Genomic DNA, 22,178 nt, shown 5'->3' with positions numbered 1-22,178 from the left:
CATAAGGGCTTTTCTCCCCCTTCCTATCAGACTTTTCCCCTGGTATTTGAAGTACAATTTCACTTGCTATCTGCTCTCATATTTCATTAGAAGTTACATTTGAACTAAGAATTTTCTGTGTTGATTCACAAGATTAAAAAAAAAAAAAAAAAAGAAAGAGAGAGAAAGAAGGACACAGAGAGAGAACTTTTGCATAATCTTTTGCATTTAATAAGAAATGAAATGCATGCATGATTTCACTTAACTTTGGCCTTAACTCAGTGCAACTGCTTAATGTTGGGTATTTGCCAACCATGATAAGAGTGAGGGAGCCTCAGTCTGAGTGGCATCAGGGATGAACCTGAGCACAACTGCTCTAAATTCAATGAACTCTCTCCAAGTTAGATTTCACGGGTTGCAGGTAACCCCTAAGTAAAATGCTCAAGCCATACTGGAATGATATTTTCAGATTATTTCTTATTTTCTAAAGTTACAAAGAAAAAAATTAATGAGGAAAACTGAATAACTAATGGGAAAATTAGACTCTCCAGGGGCAACATGTATTTTATTTTGCTTTTCTTTTATTTAAAAATAGAGATTTCCCTGAACTTCTTAAAGGTAAAATTTTAGTGAGTAGATTTCTACTTCGTGTGCCTTCCTAATCCTGCCTAGTTTAGAAACTTACACAGACAAGCATATATCCATATAAACATAAACACATCTAACAATGAAAGCTCTTAAATTTTCCTGTTATATGACTCCAGTTCTCTGTTTTCAGAGAGAATTTCCCCTCAGACAGCTTTGGGATAAATAAACAGTGTTAAAGATGCTCTGATTCTACTCATTCCAATATAATAAAAATAATATCTCATTATTTTCTTTAGAGTTTGGTAACTGGATCCAGATCATAGGCTCTGTAAGTCTTAGGCTCTGTAAGTCTTTCCCTTTGGTGACCTCTTGCATTTTTATTTTTATTTTATTTTATTTTATTTTATTTTATTTTATTTTATTTTATTTTATTTTATTTTATTTTATTTTATTTTATTATTTTATTTTATTTTATTTTATTTTTTACTTATATTAGCTTATGTTTTTTTTCTCTCTTTCCATTTGTTTTACCTTTTCTTTCCCTCCTTTCATTCAATTTGCAATGGGAAAAGAGCACACATCAGCAAAGCCATCATATTACCTTTTCAAATTCTTTCCAACAAAGCCCTCCAATTATTTTTTTTTTGCCCTTTGGATATATATTACAGTTTCAAAACTAATTTCTTTCTGGATATCAATGTTTAAAATGCCTAAACTGATACCACATTAATTATTAAATTCATGTACTAAGTTATGGTGGAAAAATTTTACCCAAAATTAATTTTACAGTTAATTAGTTTACAAAAATGTATATAAAATCAATAGTGTGTCACAATATGCCTATGTAATACTCTCTTTAGAATTTTATTTTAATCACAGCAGGATGAGTATAATCCCTAAGAAATAAATAAAAATAAATAAATATTAAGAAAAGAAGTATCTTAGAGAAAATCAGCAGGCATGACAAACCTAGAGACAAAAAAAAAAAAGTGAACCATTATGAAATACAGACCATAGGGTGAATTACAACAACATGAAAAACAATTTCTCCTATTACAGACACCTATATCAAGATGTAGTGAACTTGTATTTCCATATGTTGTTTTTTCCTTACATCACATTCAGTGCCCAAGCTTTAAATGGCTAAAGGTAAAGGAAAAAAAAAAAACAGTCTAACAGTTTTTTTTTAAAGAAAATGAGTATGTTCCCACTTCTACAATTATTACAGAATACATTTAAATGATTCAAGTATAGTTCTTGTTCTTGTTTTTTGTTTGTTTGTTTTATAGGAACCAGATGATCTTAGCACTTTCAATTCCCAATAAAGCAAATGAGAGAATTTAGTCTTGTGTGTGAAATATATGGCTACCTTTTAACATATTTATAGTTTTGCACAAGTCAAAAAAGTGTTTCTGTAGTGGGGAGAGTGGGAGCAAGACATTGTAGAATCAAAAATCTGGAAAATCAGAATAAATGATATGGTCAATGTTGTACTCAAACACAACAGAAAAATACATCAATGCAACAATCTACCTTTACAAGGCAGCATAGAAAAAGGAATTTGTAAACAAAACTTAAAACTGACACAGTAAAAAATATAGTTCAAGCAAACGAATTCAGAAGTGGAGGATAGTGGTGATTCATTTGCATAAAGTTAAATCTAAATAAGAAGCATTAATGAGCCTCAAAACATCAACATTTATTAAAACAAAAAAACAAAAAAACAAAAACAAAAAAAAAAACAAGTATTTATACTGTAAATGTAGAAGAAAAGAAAAATACACATAATAATAAGAAAAGAGTGCTCATTGTTCTGTACCTTACCTTATTAACAGAACAATTTAAATTTAGAGACATCCAGTTTGAAAAAATTAAAGCTTATCTTTGTAGAGTTAAACAGTCAAGGAACACAGGAGGAAATCCTGGTAACATCCATACAGTATTTGTATACAAATGAAAAAGTATACTATTAAGGCAGAAAGAGTCAATGAAAGGCCAAATGTAAATTGAGAAGCTGAGGACTGTAATCTAAACCCCCTGGAGATGTCTTCACAACAGATTCTGCATGGAAGATGAAGGGATAGCCTCAAACTATATCAACATATTGTATTTTAATTGGCTGCCATGTGTGGCAAAATCTTTTTATATTAATCCCATAGCAGATGTTGGTGAATATTCAGTGTAAAATAGAGAAGTCCATGTTAGCATTCCTAGAGCTGTGATTATAGCCCATAGAATCATGGCTATAAATGGCCTCTTGGGATGATCTGTGTATAAAAGAAAAACTCCAGATTGAGAAAATAAATCATGATCAAATATTATATAATTTACACCGTTTGCTAACTAAGAGAGAGCGTTAGTCCATTAGTCCATGTAAATAGAAGAACAAATGAATGAAAATGATAGCCAGGGGCATTTGAGCATTCAGCTTAGTTTTGTATTTGATGTGATCAATACTATGCAAAAAATTCTTCTTGTCTTTTGTCTTTGGGTCCTTGTATCAAATAAAGATGGTATGAAGGCAGAAAACAGCACTGCACCATAATATTAGTGATTTATCAGCTACCCTAGACCAGCTACAAAGCTATGCCCCTACCTCTGCTCCAGCAAACTGAGCAGCTGCCATTCCCACAGCCAACACAAATAACTGCTGCTACAACAGGCAACAAAAACAATGCTGTGGCACCTGCTACCCTGACCAGACATGGCAATGGTAGGCTATCATTCAAGCCAGTGGCAATAGGGCCACATAAACCCAAACACGTTCCCTTGCGAGCTCAGCTGCTGTCCTATCTGAGCACAAGCACAAGCCTGCCAACCAGGTTTCCTCACTCAGTTGCAGCTCTCAGGCAGTATCAGTCTGGTATCTTCCTACTGGAAAGGAGAAAGAAAGAGCAAACAGGGTTGCTTACCCATGTGACAGAGAGCAACTCCCAGGACTTTAGCGGGACTCTGTCAAATTACACTGGCTGAGCTCCTTGTTTTCAGGTCATACCATGCTGTCATGAAATAAGCCTCTGTCAGGCTTTTCAGGTCTGTAAGGACATCACATTTACAACTGTTCAGCCTATCGTTCCTTAGCCAGTTTAATGTCTCTCCTTATTATTTCTTATGGAAAAAAGAGAGTATGACTACAGACAATTTACCCTAGATTCTGAAATATTATTGATTTCTCAGCATCAGAGGACACTCAGTGCAACTCTCTGGAGAACAATTAACTCTGTCCTGAGTCCAAATTTAGTCCTAGGAATTACAAAAGTCCTATATAATGAAGACAACTACATTCTTTCTGTTCTTACTGGTATGTGGAAATAGCACAAAAATAATTTTACATCAAATAAAACAACGTCTAACTCATCTTGATTTTCCAAAAGGCACGACAATCTCCAAAAGAAAGTTCAGAATTTAAACTTCCCACTTAAAATCTTCAGATTGATTCACCCACTTTTCCTCAAACATAACATGGCTTTAGGTCTCTGGAGGACCTACAGAGGGAATTCATTTAAAAGAAAACTGATAAGATGATAATATTTTTATTGTTGAATCTTGTGCATTGTAAATCAGAGTGATTAGCATTACTGTATTTTGAATGTGGCAAAAAGATTCAGGACTTCAGAAGAATAAAATCTAAGAATAAGCAAAATCTTGACTTTCATGAAGTTTGTCTATCAAAACCTTTAAAGAACTAAAAAGGAACTTGAAAGCACTTGAAATATAAACTTACTAAACCAATTGCTTTGTCACAGATTGCTTTGTCAACATTTTATTTATTTATTTATTTATTTTAAGAAGAAAAAACTGACAAGCTGAATACGGATTCCCGCTGAGATGGGCTTGAACTCCTGCCATCTTACCTGGCATATGAACAGAGGGGTCTGGTATTTCTGGCTCCCTGTCACAAAGCCAAGCATGAGGGTACCTGAGGATCCTGGTTACCACACTGCGAAGCCAAGTCTTTATTGTACTGGAATCTCTAACTGAGAAACTCTAACTGAGAAAAAAAATTCAAAACAAAGTATTTTGGTTGTGCAAATACCAATCTTGTTTTGATTTTCTTCTCCATGGTAAATTTCTAAGTAGAATTTATTTCTAAACTTAGGTGAAAGGGTTTTTGGTTTTTGTTTTTTTCTTTTTCCCTCAAGAATCTTCAATCAAATACAATCTTTGTCTTTTGACCAAGACTTTTAAGAGCTGGTTCCAGAACATATCATGGAAAAGGAGAATTCTAAGCTGTTGAAAAGGTTGATACACTCTAGGAGGTGGATTTTGTGGATGCCGAACTGTTCTCTTGAAAGTGCTTAAGATTTGTAGTAATCTTTATGCTACAGATTACTGTTGTCTTCATGCTAGATTTTCCAGCAGCTGAGAGCTTGATTCTAATGTTCAGGTCTGCAGAACTCAGTTGAGATATTTTGACACCTGCAAAATGTACTCACTTAAAATAGGTGAGGCAGAAGATGCCATGAAGAGAAAATACAGCAACTAAGCCCATTTATAATTCAAATAGATTTATGCAGAACCCTACCTTGCTTAGCACTCCAAGCCTCTCCACCTTCCACTCTGGAGTATTTTGTGTGCAGTGCTATTCATGTGACACTATGCTATTTTCACAGCTAAACTCACATCTTATTTTTTGTTCTCTAAGTGTAGCTTGATTTTCTTTTCATGTTTCATTTTCTGACCATATTTTTTGTAGCCCTTCTCAATTCCTCTTTTCATTCTTATAAATGCATAGTGAACATTCCATATTAAAACGTAAACATTTACAATGACATGGTATAAATACAGTCTTGTATACATACAGTCTAAATTTAGGAAATACTGTGGTAAAGGCAATGCCACAGAAGATTGTTTGTTTACCTTTCTGAGGCACCCCAGTTATTTGAGTATAATTAAGTTAGACTCTTTTTTTTTTTTTTTAATGGATTTTTGTCCATCACTGAAAAGTATTATTAGCACTAACAAAATTAACAACAAAATCCTCATATTTTTCACTGCATTTTAGAAATAAGTTTTCACCCACATTTAGAAATAACATGACACATTGCTATCATATTTTAGCTTGGTTGGATTTTTTTTCCCAGCTATAAAAAGGGAAATTGTAAGAAATATGGGTAATAAGACTATAGTAAAAATAAAAATAATTAGATGAATAAAAATTCATTACTAAAATTTATTCTTATGGAAAAATAATATTCTGACTTTTAATTTGATATGCACTTTAAAAATATTATTTGAACATCAAAATTTTCAAAGGATATTATTAATTGGAGAACTGAGGCTGGTTGAATTATCTGCTTAGCAACTTTTGGCTAGCAAATAAATTCCATACCAGCCACACTCTCTGGAAATTATTCTTTTTCTTAAGTAATTACACAAATAATTTCTTTCAATATTTACAGATTTTTTTTTCAATTTATTTCCATAGTGCTAAATTCCTTGTGAGTCATATATAACTGATCACTTCAGGCTTTTTCAAAGTATCAAGTATTCTCACATATTTCTGGTATGAGTTTTTGGTCAAATTAAATATTTGTGTGAAACTGAGCTTTATGATTTGGACCATTTCATCCTAGATGTCCATGTACCACTAGTTCATCTGGAAGGAAATAACAGTAATGCAATTTATGTCAAAAGCATAATACCAATAATAAGTTTATAATCACAACTACACTTTTCAAAGAAGTTTATCGGTTGAATCATCAGTTGACATTCTTGTTTCTATGATTTCTTTCATCTTTTAACTTGAAAACAGTGATTTCTGTTGAGTTAGAAGAAAAAAACTTACCATGCTTTTCAATTAAATACATAAAAATATTAGCTGTTTTTATATTTTCCTAATTTGGTTTTGCTTTAAAAAGACTATAAAATAACTTATTTATATTTCAAAGTTTAAAATGCAAAATATTGCTTTTTATGTCAAACATTTTCTTTACTTCCAGCAAACACTGTGTAGCAGAACCTGTTAAAAATTTCCTTACTTTTGTAGCTGATACAACCATAATCTGTTTCTGCTTAAAGAAGAAAGTTGTATTGTAGTGTTTACAGAAGACACTAAAGATATACCTGTTTTGGCTAAGGCACATTCATGTCTGAATCCATACTCTGCCTGGTGTGGATCCAAATCTGGAACAGTTTTCCAGTACACAAGAGACTGAGTTAGTCATTGGACTAATAAATGTTTTGCAGGCTATATATTAACTGCAGAAACTAATTTATTGTGTGAAAACAAGCATTGATTAGAATATCTAAGAACATAAGAATGAACATGACAGGTTAGGGCAGAAGCCTGTCTAGCTCTGTGACTGTAACCAGCAGGGAACAGTAAGCGTACAACATGGTCTTTCTCTCACTTACTCTCCTAGTTCCTCTTCCTGCAGTTTGGAGATATCTGGAGCCAGAAGTGCATCAGAATCATGCAATTTAATAACCCTTGAACGACTTTTACTTTCTGAATTTGTCTAATATCTTTTTGATGTCATTTATAACTTTTTGCATTTAATTTTTACTTAAGCAAAAGAACTTACTTTAGTTTCCTTTATACGTGATCATATGTATATCTGATCATTTCATTTGGTGTCTTCCACATCCTGAGCTATGTAAAACATCAAATAATTGTTTCCCATTCATCTTCTTTCTGTTATTCAGGATATTATATTCTTCTTTTATATATATGCCTGTTCAGCTGAGTCATGTCCAGGCTGAACTGTTCTAGTCTGTTTAAATTTTTCTTATCTTGTCATCCTTTTCATCCTTCTCTGCACTGGTTTTATTGTATCCTGTTTGACATGTTGTAACCATAATTCCAAGAAGTGTTAAAGATCTCTTTTGTTTAGTTGTCTATTCTTTCTTTTAATAATAAGCCTTAGCACCCTGCTTGCTTTCTGACCACTGAGGACTAATGAGCTGATAACTTCAGAAAACAGTATACGGAGACTCCAAGATGCTCTTCATGATTGAAAATACCTCATTTATAGTCCATTGTCTGGTCTATAGCTGAATGCTTACAGGTTTTTTGTTTTGTTTTGTTTTGTTTTCCATTAATGCATTATTTTGCATGCATTGATGTTGAATTTAATAATGGTATTTCATCACCTACTCACTTAATATTTTCCATCAGACACGGCAACACACTGATATTCTCACAGCAGTGCATCTCCTCTTTTTCAGCCCATATATGACTGAAGAGAAGATCCCTGGGAGAACTCAATGGCAAATTCCCAGTTATAAATGCTGACCATTTATTGAATGTTGTTCATCAAAAAAATAATAATATATATATAATACATATAATATATATATATATATATTATATATATATATATAATACATAGTTGGTAGTTAGTGTGCTGATCCAAGCAAAACAGGTTCAAAGCTCTGAGCAATATATATTTCTTTATAAATAATAAGCTACATCATTCAGGTGTATCTTTCTGGTGTGCCCTTATGTAACTAATAATCTGGTGGCAGGAACACTCTCTCGACAAATGAGATATCTTGGTTCAAATTTGACGTGTGAAGACAGATCAACAGTCCTTGAGTTTAGCTAATCTCCAAACTACTGGGCATTCCCTAAGGGTACTCAGTGTCATAGGTCTTATAGTTTTTGTTTGTTTGCTTGTTTTGTTTGTTTGTTTGTTTGTTTGTTTTTCTATTATTTGTTTCTTGGGTTTGGGGAAGGATTTTTTTGTGAAAGGGTGACCTGATGCCAAACTCCAAATGAGTGTTCAGGACAGAGAACCTCAATTTTCCCTAGAAATCTCAGTCAAAACCTCTATTATGTCTGGAGGAAAGTACCTGAAGGTGTTTGAAAGAACACCTTGCCAGTGCCTTTGTGTATATTTATATCATTATTTCTAGCTGGGTACAATTTCAGGCATCTCCCTTCCTAGTTTTCTGGCCCCTGTTTCTCTTGGGCATCAGATTTTCTTCAATCACTGTGGTGAAAGGGGCTTAAGACCCTAAATTACAACTCTGGAAAGGAAAGCAGAACTTGCTGTGAATGTAGACCTTTGGTCTTTTCTAGAAAGTATGTTGACAGGAACCACAACATTATTTGTCTGTAGCTCCCACCTATCCTGACCAGTTTAATTCTGTTTTGATCCCATGTTAATGACACATCTGTCATAATCTTAATTACCAACAAGGTAATAGCAAATGTAATTTTATTTTCTTTTTTAATAGTTGTAGGAAAATAATTGAAAAATATGACCTTGTATCTGATTGAAACATGTCATTGACCCCCATGGACATATGTAACCCCCTCGGGGGAACTAGGGTGAGACTGAAGATGAAGGAACAAACTGGTGGATAATTTCCAAGGTTATTGAAGACTCTCACATGAGAGTCTGTGATATTTTTGAATTACAAAAATATTTTTGAATTACAAAAAACAGTGATATTTTTGAATTACATTATGTTTGCATAGTACCTTGAAATGTAAAAGTTATATATGAAGGTTATATACATTGTTATAATAATTATTATTGGATATTCTAATGACAAATAAAATTAGACTTATATGTATATATATATATACATATATATATAAAATTACTTAACCTTAAGGAATTTGTTAAGTTAGATAGCTTACTTTTCCACTTCCATGTTCAGAAGTAAAAAATGAATTATCTGTTGAAACTAACAACGAAAACACCTTCCTTTTAACTGGGCTGACTGTGAAAGGATTTATAACAAATTGTTGTCAGAGCATTGTGACCAGCATTGAAATAAGTATGCCTGCTTGAGATTTGTGTGTGTGTCTGTAATCTTGATGCTAAGATTGAACAGCTGCTGTGTACCTGTTGGTAGTGGTTGTTTGCTGGGGTAAAGCAATCTTTCCCTTCTTGCGCTTTCCTCTGTTGGAATGAAGCCAACCAAGTTCTGTAGCATAGAAAGGAGAAGGAAAGAGAATATGTAAATCAACATCTAGTAATGGGTTATATTATGTCAGTAAGCTACCGACATCCTTTTCTATCATTGTTCTCTCTCTGTATTGCTAAAAACAAGCATGGGGTGGTCAATTTTTTTTTTCTTTCAGTGGGAACTCTACATTGTCCTGACTAAGCCTGAGGTATCAATCAATTGTTCAGTCTTTGGACAGCAGTCCAAATACTTTGGGAGGCAGTCCCTAAGTTCTGGAAAAATATTTCAGACATTTACAGGGAACAATCAAGAGTCTAATAGTTACAGAGTTACAGACCAAGGAGAGAAAAAGTTAAACAGCTTCACTGCTGGTGGCAAGGCAGTGTACAGCAGCATTACTGAAGTGGATCATCTGTCCATCTGTCCATTAATGAAGTACAACTAGCATATGTCTGTTCCCTCTGTGTAGAAGTTTTGAAAATGAGGGATAAGTTGCCATCTTTTTTCAAGCAAACAAACTATGTGTATTGGGGAAAAAGAAAAAAAAAGAAAAAATAATAAAAAACTAGTATGGAAGCACCTCCAAGTAATCTAACTGAAGCAGTTCAGAGCTCCACCACATGTTTAAAAAAGCTTTATAAAGAGAAATGAACAGCATCCACAAGCCTGAGTGACAGGAATCCACCTTGCAATTCTATCCAGTTAGAGCACACAGCTGGGAGGTCAGACACTGCCATTCAAATGCCTGTCCCTACTCAGAAAGGGGGGATATGAACTACTGTTTTCTCCACCCAGCTGAGTGACTTAACCACTATAGGCTATATGATATTCTAAGGTTGCCCTTTTGTTGGACCCTTTATACAAAATGCTAAACACAATGATTGGAATGCTTAGCATTACAATGTGAGTTCTAATCCCTTCAGGAAAAAATGGAAATGCTTACAGTGTTTGCAACTGGGACAGAGATCAATGGCACAAATTAAATCTCTCCTTTCCTCAACTTTTGGCACTCATGTTTTGATTGAATATATATTCTTCCTTTTCACTCAATTACACAATTAAATTGACTTAAATTTATGGACAAGTTTCTAATGATTTAAAATATTTTTAACATATTGACTTTTTGCAAAAATGTGTATTTTTTAGCTCTACTTATCAGCGTATTTGGCCAAGAAATCAACAGTGCAAATTAAAGTAACAACATCTTATCTAATGAAATGTAAATATGAGCAGAAACTGCAAGAGTTGAATGGGATATGACATTGTCCGTCAGTCAGTACAGATGATAATACAGCCTGATACCAAAGGGAATGCATCACTAGGAACTGTGAGGTTAAAAGATGACTAACATGAAAAAAAAAAAAAAAAAAAAAAAAAAAAGAGAGAGAGAGAAAAGTAGGTGCTTCATGCCTTTCATCTGTAGTATTTTGATTAGATCTCTGTTGGGAAAGGTAAAACAACAGGTCAAGCACTTATCTACACGTAGATCATTTCAGTTTGTTTGCTTGTTTGTTTAATTCCGAATAAACAGTTATGGGATTGTGAGTCTGGGGAATGTGGACCAGAACCCAGGACCTACTGTCTACACATTAAAAAATGTGGACCCACTCCCCATTCTGAGGAGCTAAACATTGAAGGAAATATTTAAGGCCACTATCTGGAGGTAGAACTAGAGCAAACCCTCTTCCCTGTCTGGCTATCTCTTAAAAAGGGACAGGCAGAGATGAATTTCAATAAAATGTTCACGTGCAAATGACATGTTTAGCATGCTATAGATATCTGGTATAGACTTCTGGTGTTCATACTTTAAGGAGTATTGGAAAATTTACATAGAAGAATGATGGCAATATACCCAATGGAGAAGGAAAATACAGTTTCTACTGTCTGTAAAGCAGCCTATTAGTAATATTAAAAAGAAAGTTGAATAGTAACTTGATAACAATGCAGAAATACTTTTTTTTTTTTTTTTTTTTAGGGCGGTGGGGGCAGGGAAGGGAAATATGATATGCTAAAATATTCTTTAAGCCAGGGAAAAACAGTGTTAAAAAAAAAAAAAGCAGTGAGTGAAGCTGTAGCCCAGCAGTGTTTTAGCAATTATATTCTTAATTATGGTGGATAACTATGTAACTATGAAGTTGTGACATCTCTCCTAACCTTGAATCTTGGACACATGCTATAGCCAAAACTATATCAAGCACAGGTGTGCACACTACATGTCTGGCTATGTTCAGAGCTGAACCAATAGCTTTCAGGGTAAGTATTAGGCAGTAAAGATATTTTGTCTGTGAGTTACAGTTTAAAAACACTGAAAGCTTTTACTTGCATTCACAGTAACACAGGCTTGGTAGCCATAGAAAGTTTTGGGGGAAATGACATTGAGACCCCAGGTAGGATTTGTAGCACTGCTTTCTCTGCCTTGATACATTAGTGTTCTCCATATATTGTGTTTTAGATGCTGAAGTGATATTTCAAAACCTTCTGTGAAAACTAAGTAACATCTGAACAGGTTTTTTGGGGTATTTAATTTTGGAGATGTGAGAGTCCAGATCTTGGGAGCAGAAATGGCAGACTACCATTCTTTTACTATGTCTATTATTTTACACTTTTATAGCAAACCAATATAAGTTCTTTTTGACTCCTAGTAAGAGAAATTGATTGTGTATGCTAACCCAAAAAAAAGGAAATCCTCAAAACAATTATCATTGAAACAGGTATTCAAACTTTAGTTTTCCCAAACTCCAGTGATTCTCTAAATTTCTAGTTGAACCATTACTAGCTTCTACTTATTAATATTTTGAGCAAATTCCACTGCTCTGGAGCAGTGCATCATGTTGCAAAAAATGGACCCATATCCAACATGGAGCCAGGCTGTATGTGCTCAAAGAAGCTGGGTAGCTGGTAAATCTCCTGCTGTAGGATATAGGCCTTATCACTCCGCATCATCCCTGTCAGACAATTTGTGCACCGGCATGTAGCAGCAGTTAAATGAAAAAGCCTGTAGGCAATCCTCCAGAGCTGAAGGTGAAGCGCCTGCTGCACAGGAGGCAAAATTGAGAAATAAAAAATAAAAATGTCACTACAGAACAAGTAGGACAAATCCGTAATTATTTCTTCTTTAAGAAGTGTTACAGGATAATCCTGCAGAGGGAATAAACAGGATGCAATTTCAGCAGAAGCTGGGGGAATGTTCCTTATATTCCTGAATAAGAAATGTCTTTATTTTTTGACAAAATGATAATTTCTTTAAAAAAAAAATGTTGCATTTTTAATACATGAAACATTATCTACATGAATCTGAAAGCCCCCTGTTTATGCCTGGCATGGGTTGTTTTGTCCCTTGAGGTATGGTGTGGTATGTATGTAGAGAGGCATGGAAACCATGCCCAGGAGAGAAGAACAGTGGGCACAATGGAACAAGCAGATGCACGCACTTGTGGGAAGAGTGAGACTTGCACTACATTTCTAATGCACATCACATTAGTATTTAGGAATTTTCAGCCAAACGGTCTGAGGTTTAAAAAATGCCATTTTCCATGTAGAGAAAAAAAGAGAAAAAAAAGGGTGGGGGGTGAGGGGGAGAGAGAAAAAGGATTTTATAGGTATCTAGGTATTGGAACTTGGTTTTGTTGCACATCAGAATGAAAATAAGGTGTTCTAATGTAACAATTTAATAAAAGAAAGTCTACTAGTTCAGTGACAGGTCACTTATCTAAAATGTGGGAAACGTATACTCAAGTGCCCCTTTTAGGTTGACTTAATTTCTCATATATGAGCCCCTTAGGTTCATAGTTTGAATGAAGTAATGTTTCCAGTCAGGCAAGTACTTTCCCCAACATTTTCTGTTCATTCATGACTATGCCAAGACAAGCGGACTGACTAAATTGTGCAAAAGGAATTTCCAGGCAAACAGGTGTTTTTCAGATGTTTATGTTGTAGTCATCCTTGACAGCTGAAATAGTCAACACTGAATAAAAAGTTAGAATGGCTCTGAGGCAGCATTTCGGGCTCAGAACCAGGGTGGCACAAAGCTACATCTGCTACATCTGCTTCCACTTTGGTTCTTGCCTCACCTAAGTCTGATGCTCTGCACATATTAATATTTTTGACTTGTATGGTGTGAAATGCTGTACTCTAGCTCCTGTAACAAATCGAAGCTTTGGACTGGTTGCAGACATTAGCACACTGCATAGAGTCAGCAAGGATTGCAAAATTAAAATAGGTACAATGTTCTGGTTTATGTTAACTTCATCTGTTTGTATTTGGGTCACATCTTCAGTAGCTGTCTGGTAGACTTACTCCTGAACCAGTCTTCCACAGCTTCTATCCAACCTGTACAAGCCCCTTTCATATCCCCAAAAGATGGAATAATATTGTGTGATGCTAAAATTAATAGGCTGTGCTCCACACCCTAATAGCTAATGTTAAGAATATCTCTAATTGCATTAACACTGCCTATACTCTTCATTAGTGCAGGAAAATTATTTATCCTTTTCTTATAAGCAAAGATATGACCTCACATAATAGGAAATACAAAAGCATTTAGTGTGGTTTTCAGAACACCTCTTAGTGAGTTAGGGACAAGAAAGAGAAATTTGAAAATCACACCCATAATGAATGAGTAGCAGAATAATTATCTCTAGCATAAACAACTTTAGAAATGCATAAATCAAACAGCATGCAGTACCAATATTTTACTCATGTTTGCATAACATAACATGGGACAATAAAACTGTAGAAACCTGGCACTTCTGCAGGTTAACATATCAGAATATGTATTCTGCAGAATAACATAGCATGTTATTCTGAGAGTAATAGGTGGAAGAGAAATACATCATATCTGCTCCTTAGTGCAAAGCAGATCAGGGATTTGTTTTTAAAAATGCCTGCAGTATACAGGTTCCTTTTCAAAAGCAGTTTTGGTCGTTGGCCCAATCTGAAGATTTATGTAACTAGGTCTCATTGACCTCCACAAAACAATACCCCACAGAATGGCCTGCTAGGGTCATTGCACCTTTTCAGATCACCTCCTCACCACCTCAAAGCTGTTCTCATTCTTCATTAGAACAAGAAGGAATGAAGTGTAAACACACTGTAATACTAACGTCTTCTCCAAGAAGTAAATAACCAGGTATATTCATGTCCAGGTATGTAAACACCTGTGGTCATTACCATGCATTACCAGCATTTGAGGACCCTTGCAACTTATGAAACACAGGTAAAAGCTTGGAACTTGAAGAGGCTGGTGTCTCACCACATCACTTGGTCTTTCTATAAAGAGAAAAATATAAAAAAATATAATGCAGAAACTTGTAAACCAGAAAAAATGGGGAGTGATATTTGCAGAGATGGGATTGTAGCAGGGGATTTTTACAGGTTGCATCCATTATTTATTTGTTTGTTTGTTTGTTTTTAGTTTTGTATGATTGCAAAACAGGTTGCACATCATGTTTAACATTTAATCTTCTATATATTGTAATATGTTAAGAAATTTAGAGAGAAAGAAATCATAAATACATAACCAAGTGAAGCAAGTTTTTAGCAGTTTTTCAAATTATTTCCTTTTTAATTTTCTTAACACTTTTTTTCCTATTTTTTTTTTTTAAACTAGTCTTTATTTTAGCCATATGAGAGACTGCCAAATGTGTCTCAGAAACTAAACCGTATATTAACATCTACTGATTTCTCCTTATCTACCATGTTAGTAATGTCTTCAAACATGAGATCTCTTGCCTGATTTTATGCTTCCCATCTTTAATCAAGCTGTGTCTTCCCAGCTGTTGTCCATCTTTAAGACAGTTTCTAGAGATGAGTTCAGTTAAAATACTCACAGCTTCTAAGGTAGTGAGGGAGGCTGGCTTTGAATTTTCATTTGTATCTACTTTGCAAATAATAATCCTCATCAAAGTCAGTAGGAGGGAAAATGTTAAAAAGTTACTACTTTTGTGGGAAATTTAAGGTTTTCCAACTGAACATTTACTGGCAAAATCTATCTGCTACTTTCAAGCCTTTCTGAAATTGAATCCTCTTTAAAAATGATTAATTTAAAATTTAATGAATGAATTTCAATCTTCATTTATTTAAAAGCATATGAAGAGAAGAAACATAGATGATGCTTTCCTGAAAACAACTGGACCAAACAGGTTCTCAGAATAGATTATTAACAGGAAGTATTAAAAATAAACAAATAAATAAAATTGTTTAAATTATATGTCTGTTCTTCAGTGTTTTAAACAAACCAATAAACCAATTTGCTCAATAATGATCTTTGACATTAGTGTTAAGGTAACCAAATATGCAACTTTATTCTTGTTAGTGAAAGTAAAACATCCAAGAGGATATAAATCATAACATTATTTTTAGAATATGCATCACTTCTAAATTTGTAACTTTTCAGATTAAGATCAGAATTATTTAGGTAGAACAGTGGATGATTTGAATATAAAAGGATATATCATTAAAGTAAAACAATGGAAGCTTCCAGCTGCTTTCCTCATTGTTGGTGCCTGCACACACTGCAGGTAGTTTTTCTTATTTACAAATGATGTCACATTAGTGATAATAAAAAACATTCATGAGCAAATGCTCTCTTGCAACACTCAAAGCAATTTGTTGGATTAGTTCTATACAACAGAGTGCAGGTTATTGCACACTTTCAGTCCCTGCATTCATTATGGCTAAAAGTGAATTAGCTAGGATTATATTTAAATAATATTAAGTGTAACAGACAGTTTAGATAAGTGAAGAGCTAGTGTATAAGACGGGTTTATAAAACAACATGGAGTGTTGCAAGGTTTTATGTCTGACACAATGGTGTTTCTGTCGCGCCCTGCTAACCAGACCATTTGTCTGAGGTACGAGGAGTAGCAGGAACTATGAACACAACCACACAAGTGTACGATTGAGTAACGAGATCCATATTTAGGAGGGTCTAAAAGATAATCTTAGGTACATATGCCTAGCTATTGTACAAAGTCTGTAAAACCCATTTTTCTTGTGCATGGGTAGAACAAGCACGTGTTACTTTGGTTACTTTGGTCCTATTTTTAAGCATTTCTTTAAGGATGTCCGAAGACACTGTTGCTTTCAAAGCTGACAATTTGCAGGACAAAAGGAAGACAAGGGGGTTGATTAAGGTGTACGTACTACCAGTGGGTATAAACTAGTTTAAAAGAAGGTTCACTTTAGCAACACACTGTTTTCAGGTACTTTTATGCTTTGGTCAGGTACTTCAGTGGGGTGTGAGCTTAAAACTAAGACTGTGCTGCCACCTTGAGGATTTTTTTGAAGCATGTTAGAAGCAGAAGGGAAAATTAGGTGTACGCACTAATTTCATTTTGTATGAAAGTAGTGTATGAAAGTATACAAACAAGTTTGTATACTTGCTTGTATATGCATATTAAATATACCCTATATATTAAAATTTTGATAATCATATATATTCTATAGACAATGCACTGGAAAATATATTAATGCTGTGACAAGTTTCTGCAAACATAACCTCTGAAAAATTATAAAGGAGTTGTTTTATAAGCAGATTTTAAAATAGCTTGACTTTTTATTATGCACAGATCAAGACTGGATAATTTTCTCAACAATACTAGGTCATTCATATAGGTGCCAGATTTGTATGTGAAATCCAGGCAGACATGAGTAACAAGGCAATTTGGCATGGGTACAAGATTGAGGTCATTTACTTGACCTGGGATTTAAAGGAATTAACTTTAGTTATGGATTATCTGTGATTTAGGACATTTAGTCAGATAACTTTTGTTTGTGCCTAGCTGAGATGGGAGCTAAGTCCTGCAAAAGGTTCTTTCAGGCTACAGCCCTGCATCAGAAACCAATGTCAGTCACTGCTGCAGATACACAGTTCAGTGGATTAATGGGGGTGCATCCATCCAATTGAAGGAATTAATTTGTTGTGTGTTTTTTGTTTGCTTGTTTGTTTTGTTCATTTGTTTGTTATTTGTTTTCCCCAGGACTTTGGTACTACCATTCTGATTCTCACCAAATCTAATGATTCTCTGTTCATCAGGAAACATCTGTGGGCTGATTTTAAGTGCCTAAGGTAAGAGAAAACTGGATGAATTCTAGAACACAAAGTATCATGGGTGAGATAAATACACATGCTGTTACTGACAAGAGGAATGCTGTCCTCAAAAGCTGAGTCTCCTGAGGAAGACTGAAATTCACAGTCTGGAACCTCTCCTTTTTTTAGGCATCTGCACCTGACATTTAGAGAACAGAAAGATGATTTGATCTTTTTGGATACAGAGAATGATGGGTTTGGCACTAACCTCTACATACTGTTGCCTAGTGAATGAATACAGCAGTCACTTAGGAAATAAAAAGAATTTTAGTTCTTCCTCATCCTGAGTTATATCTCCTAATATTCAGTTGTCTTGTATTTTGCTACAAGGATTTTTGCCTGACTGAGTACTAGAGAATAATTCCTCTTGTACCTCTCTTTTTTATGGCTTTATGAAATGGGAGACGTTACCTGGCAGTTTCAGCAGCAGGGATGAACAGTGGTCCTTCCTACCATATGATTAAGGTCCATTGTGTTAATGGATGACAAAGATTTGAGCTAGAATAGAGAATAAAACTGAGGTTTCTTCTTTTTTTTGGGAGGGGGGGGAAGGGGGGTGGAGGGAGGGAGGAGTGTTATTTTGTAAGAGCACAGCATCAATGCCACCTAGTTCAGTGATGTGTGAAAAAGAAGATGCCATGTTTTGCACTAATTTCTTTGTTTTGTTTGAATGGTTGAACAGCACTGATTAAGCCAGACTTAGTGAAAAAAGTTTAAGGAATGCTTTAGTTTATGTCTGTGGTTAGCTGTCTCACATATCTTTAGGCAGGGAGCTGCTCTGTCCCCCAGTGGCAGCAGTTTAGAATATGCACATAAAGGCATTTCTGAAAAAGTGGAAATTTCATTGATGAAACTTTGTTACCACAGGCTCCTGGACTTGAAGAGGCTTAGTGGATCTGGAGCATCACAACTTTCAACTTTCATGTTCAAATTCTGCCTAACTCCCACTTCAGTGCCTAAACCTCTTAATAGATTAACTATATATACTGAATTAATTAGTATTTTGTGTTATCAAGGGTAGTGAATTTCATCACACGAGAGACATTTCATTAATAAGCATTATAATTAGCTTAAATTCATTTATTTTGGCTCAAAAATTGTAATTCTTTATTGTTAGACAACAACAATGGATCTACAGGATATTATATATCATGCTAATAGGTAACCGAGCAGATAAACACTCGTCTGCCAGGTGATGAGTACTGTGAGGCATTCTGAGTGGTTTGCTGATAAGTAAAGGTATTACATACTTGCTTGCACTTCATATAGAGGACTGTATGCCTAAAGAAGAGAACAGAGCTTTAAAGAAACCTGATACCAGAAATCTACCTTTGTGACACAGGAAAAGATTTGGTGAAGGAAAAGGATAATGCTCCTTAAACTCCTGTTGAACTTCATTTCTCCATGCATCTCAAGGCATAAATATGTTCCAAGCAAATTTAAAAAGCTTTCAGTTGCAATCAGCAGATGAAGTTACATCTGCTTTGCATCCATCCAGTTTACATCACTGCAGAATTTGGCACCACTACTCTACCAAGCTCTTGCAGGGAAAACATTTCATTACTGGTATGCTTTTATTTATTTGTTTTGCTTAAGATAACACAATGATGAAACAACTGGATTTTATTCGATTACTTAAATGCATTTCTTGGTCTACTCATTAAACAATCATGTTAAAATAACAGGGAGAACCATCTGGCTTTTTGAAGTTTTTTTCAATACATTACCAAACCACATAGAATATTTTACCAGGAAATAATGTCTTCCTGGACAGTCTGGATTCTTTTCCACATGTATGGAGGGAAATTGTCTATGTTTCTATCCATTTCTCACTTCAAAATAACTGTCTATCATGTGGAGAGGAATGCAGAATTATAGGACAGAATTTTGTATGTGAGCATCTATGGGGAAAATTGTGTGTGTGTCTGTGTACAATTGCATTACACGCATATTTTAAGCTAACTCTGCTTTAGACTGTTTCCCTTGCCTCTGTATGATTTGGCCACTGGAGTTATCAAAAAGAAAAGTTGAAGGATGAGGAGAACTTCTGGGTTGAATGAGTCATAATAAGACCTCTCATGATGGGTTACAGAACTTTGTAGAGTTCCATTTTAGTAGCTCGACATGAAAAATTGGTGTATAGTTTCTGATTTTCATTCTTGAAGGTGTAGACAAAAACCTTGAACTCAATGCTTTAAATGTTCATGTTTTCATGTCATGCTTTAAGTGTTTTGAAGGGACTACCAGCTAAGACAAAGTAGAGCTTCAACTGAGAACTATCTAAACTGCAGACTTGTACTTCTCACGTATCTTTCTTCTGCCAGAGGATGTGAGTGAAGGAAGAAAAGCATCCAATAAAATCTGGAGTTTCAGTCCAAAAAGAGCTTATAAAAACACATGAGATTTACAGCAAAATGAGAGAGGTTAATAAAATCTTCTGGTTCAATACCAGATCATCATCACACCAGTTTGTTTTAGTTCAGATTTAGTTCAGATTTAGTTCAGGAATACATAGATCCACCCACCACCACCACCTACATTCTCACCAGACTTTCACTTTTTCAACAATTTGTTTCTCCTCAGTGATTCCATGTGAGCCGGCTTTAAAAACTTGTACTGCACTACAGCTTCATTGAGAGGACATAAAAAGGGTATTAGGTTTATTTCAATGTTTTCCTACCAGACTGGAGGGTTATTGCAGATAACCACTCAAATGCAAATCATCAATGCTCCGTGTTGTGAAAAAGACAAACATCATGCTAATGTGTAGAGGGTGTCATGTGCAAGCCGTACACTTTCTGCTACTACTGCTTCTTTGGCTACCTGGACTGGAATATCTCATCTACCCTAAGGGTTTACATTTTAAGAAATATGTGGACCAGTTGAAGAAAAAGTCGACAGGAACAGAAAATATCAAAGATCTGAAAAGCACTCTGTGAGGAGCTGATGGTGGTGGACCAGGAGTAGTTTATTTCAGAAAACAGAGAAGACCAAGAGGAAGTTCCAGAAAATCTTCAGATACATAAACTAGATGCATGGAACATAATAGCCAGGTGCAAACATGAAAGATCTTAACTGTTTCCTCTGCCCATGAGAACCATATGAGCACTAAAGCCCTGAGGGAGTTGCAACACCACACTTCAATGGTGTTTTTAGGAACAATTAGAACAAATATCTATCTGGATATGTAGTTGACTTTGCTTTTAAGTCATGAGGGTGGAGTAGACTAACCTCTGAGATATTTTCTTAATCTATTTTCCTATTACATTAATTGAAAAAGCAACATCAGTATTTTCCAGGCTCAGAGAATCAAACCTGTAGTAAAGTAGAATGATCACTGTACTAGTAATCAAATGCTCCTCTGAATGGACATGACTGGAAAAGGTCACTAACGCCACAGGAACCATTGCCAACAAACAAGCAAAGTATATCTAGGTCTCTTAGAGCCATCTCCTGCCAAAATTCCTATTTCCTCCTATTTTCATGGTGAAAAAATGGAAAGAAAGGTCTTTTCCACCTCTATACTTCAAGGTTATTGTTTAAAGAGGCAGTGATGGATGGTCAACTCGCCCTTGGTGGAGTTGACTTAGTGGAATTTCAGTATTCAGGTGTTCTCTTTGCGGTATTTTTGAACAAGCTTTGAAATCATCAAACACATATCATTCTGAGGTTTCCTAAATTCTGGTCATCATTTGAGCCAACTACAAAATTGTTTTGTTGCAGCAGAATATAAAAGAGTTCAGTTTAAAGATCTCACTCTCTGCAATTTTGCCTGCTGCATACTGTTGGATGATGTAATTTGGCCTAAGGGAAAATACTATTCTTTCAATAAGTGCGTATAGCATTTCATTTTCCTTCTTATTTTGCTCTGTAAAGTTGTTGGTATTTTAATAACATACTATCTTCATTCCTTCCAAAAATGTAATCTAACATCTGGGGGGGGGATAATTACTTATATAAATATTCAAAGAATGGGCAAAACTTGGAAGGTTCAAAATTAATATAGAATACAAATGTGTAGCTGTCTGGTCTTTTTATAGAACTTTTAAACTAGTAAATAATTTTAATTTATAAATTCTATGTACATATATATATACATGCATATGTTCTCCCCATATACCTGCAGCTCTCTTTATTATTGAAAGTTACTATGTGTTTCTACATGGTTTAAGATGTGCATATTATGTATACATGAATATATATGTATATTATGTTTCTCATTTCAGTTCAGTGCTGGTTATCTACTTTGAGATTAACGCAATTGTGTTTAATCTTATACGTCTATAAATAGTGTGCATGTAAGTGCTCTTTGTGCTCATAAATTTTTGGAAGGCAAAGGACAAGGTAAACACAGATTTTTTTTTCTTCTATATTTTGAGTTAATGATTTTTTTAGAAGAACATCTTTGTCCTAAATCAAAACCACACAGCCTGTCAATGGCTTTTGGTGATTTAGAAAACAACTGTGGATCATATGGCACACAAAGGAAGAATGAGTTCACTGAAACTACCACCAAACAACATTTTAGGTGCAGAAATAGAACTGGGTAGGAAGTGGTTTTCCTGTCCCGCGAAAGTTTTCGAGATCTCGTTTTTCCCGTTATGCATCAGAATGTACACAAGGTCCACTAAAGATGAGACTGAGAGAAAGATAGTAA

The 22,178-nt window shown here is 34.8% G+C and overlaps 1 long non-coding RNA gene across 1 annotated transcript in view; it reads left to right on the top strand.

Annotated features, from left to right (window-relative positions):
• The window catches only part of LOC311434375, a 57,920-nt gene extending 39,441 nt beyond the window's left edge, over nucleotides 1–18,479 (top strand). The window contains exons 5-6 of the long non-coding RNA XR_014691439.1: nucleotides 17,412–17,500; nucleotides 18,389–18,479. This is a non-coding gene — a long non-coding RNA (uncharacterized lncRNA). The remainder of the gene's footprint in view (nucleotides 1–17,411; nucleotides 17,501–18,388) is intronic.
• The last annotated feature ends 3,699 nt before the right edge of the window (nucleotides 18,480–22,178 follow it).

The sequence above is a fragment of the Aythya ferina genome (assembly GCF_964211825.1).
Source record: "Aythya ferina genome assembly, chromosome: 3".
In the NCBI taxonomy this organism is placed as follows: Eukaryota; Metazoa; Chordata; class Aves; order Anseriformes; family Anatidae; genus Aythya; species Aythya ferina.
This window is presented reverse-complemented; position numbering and strand designations above follow the sequence as displayed.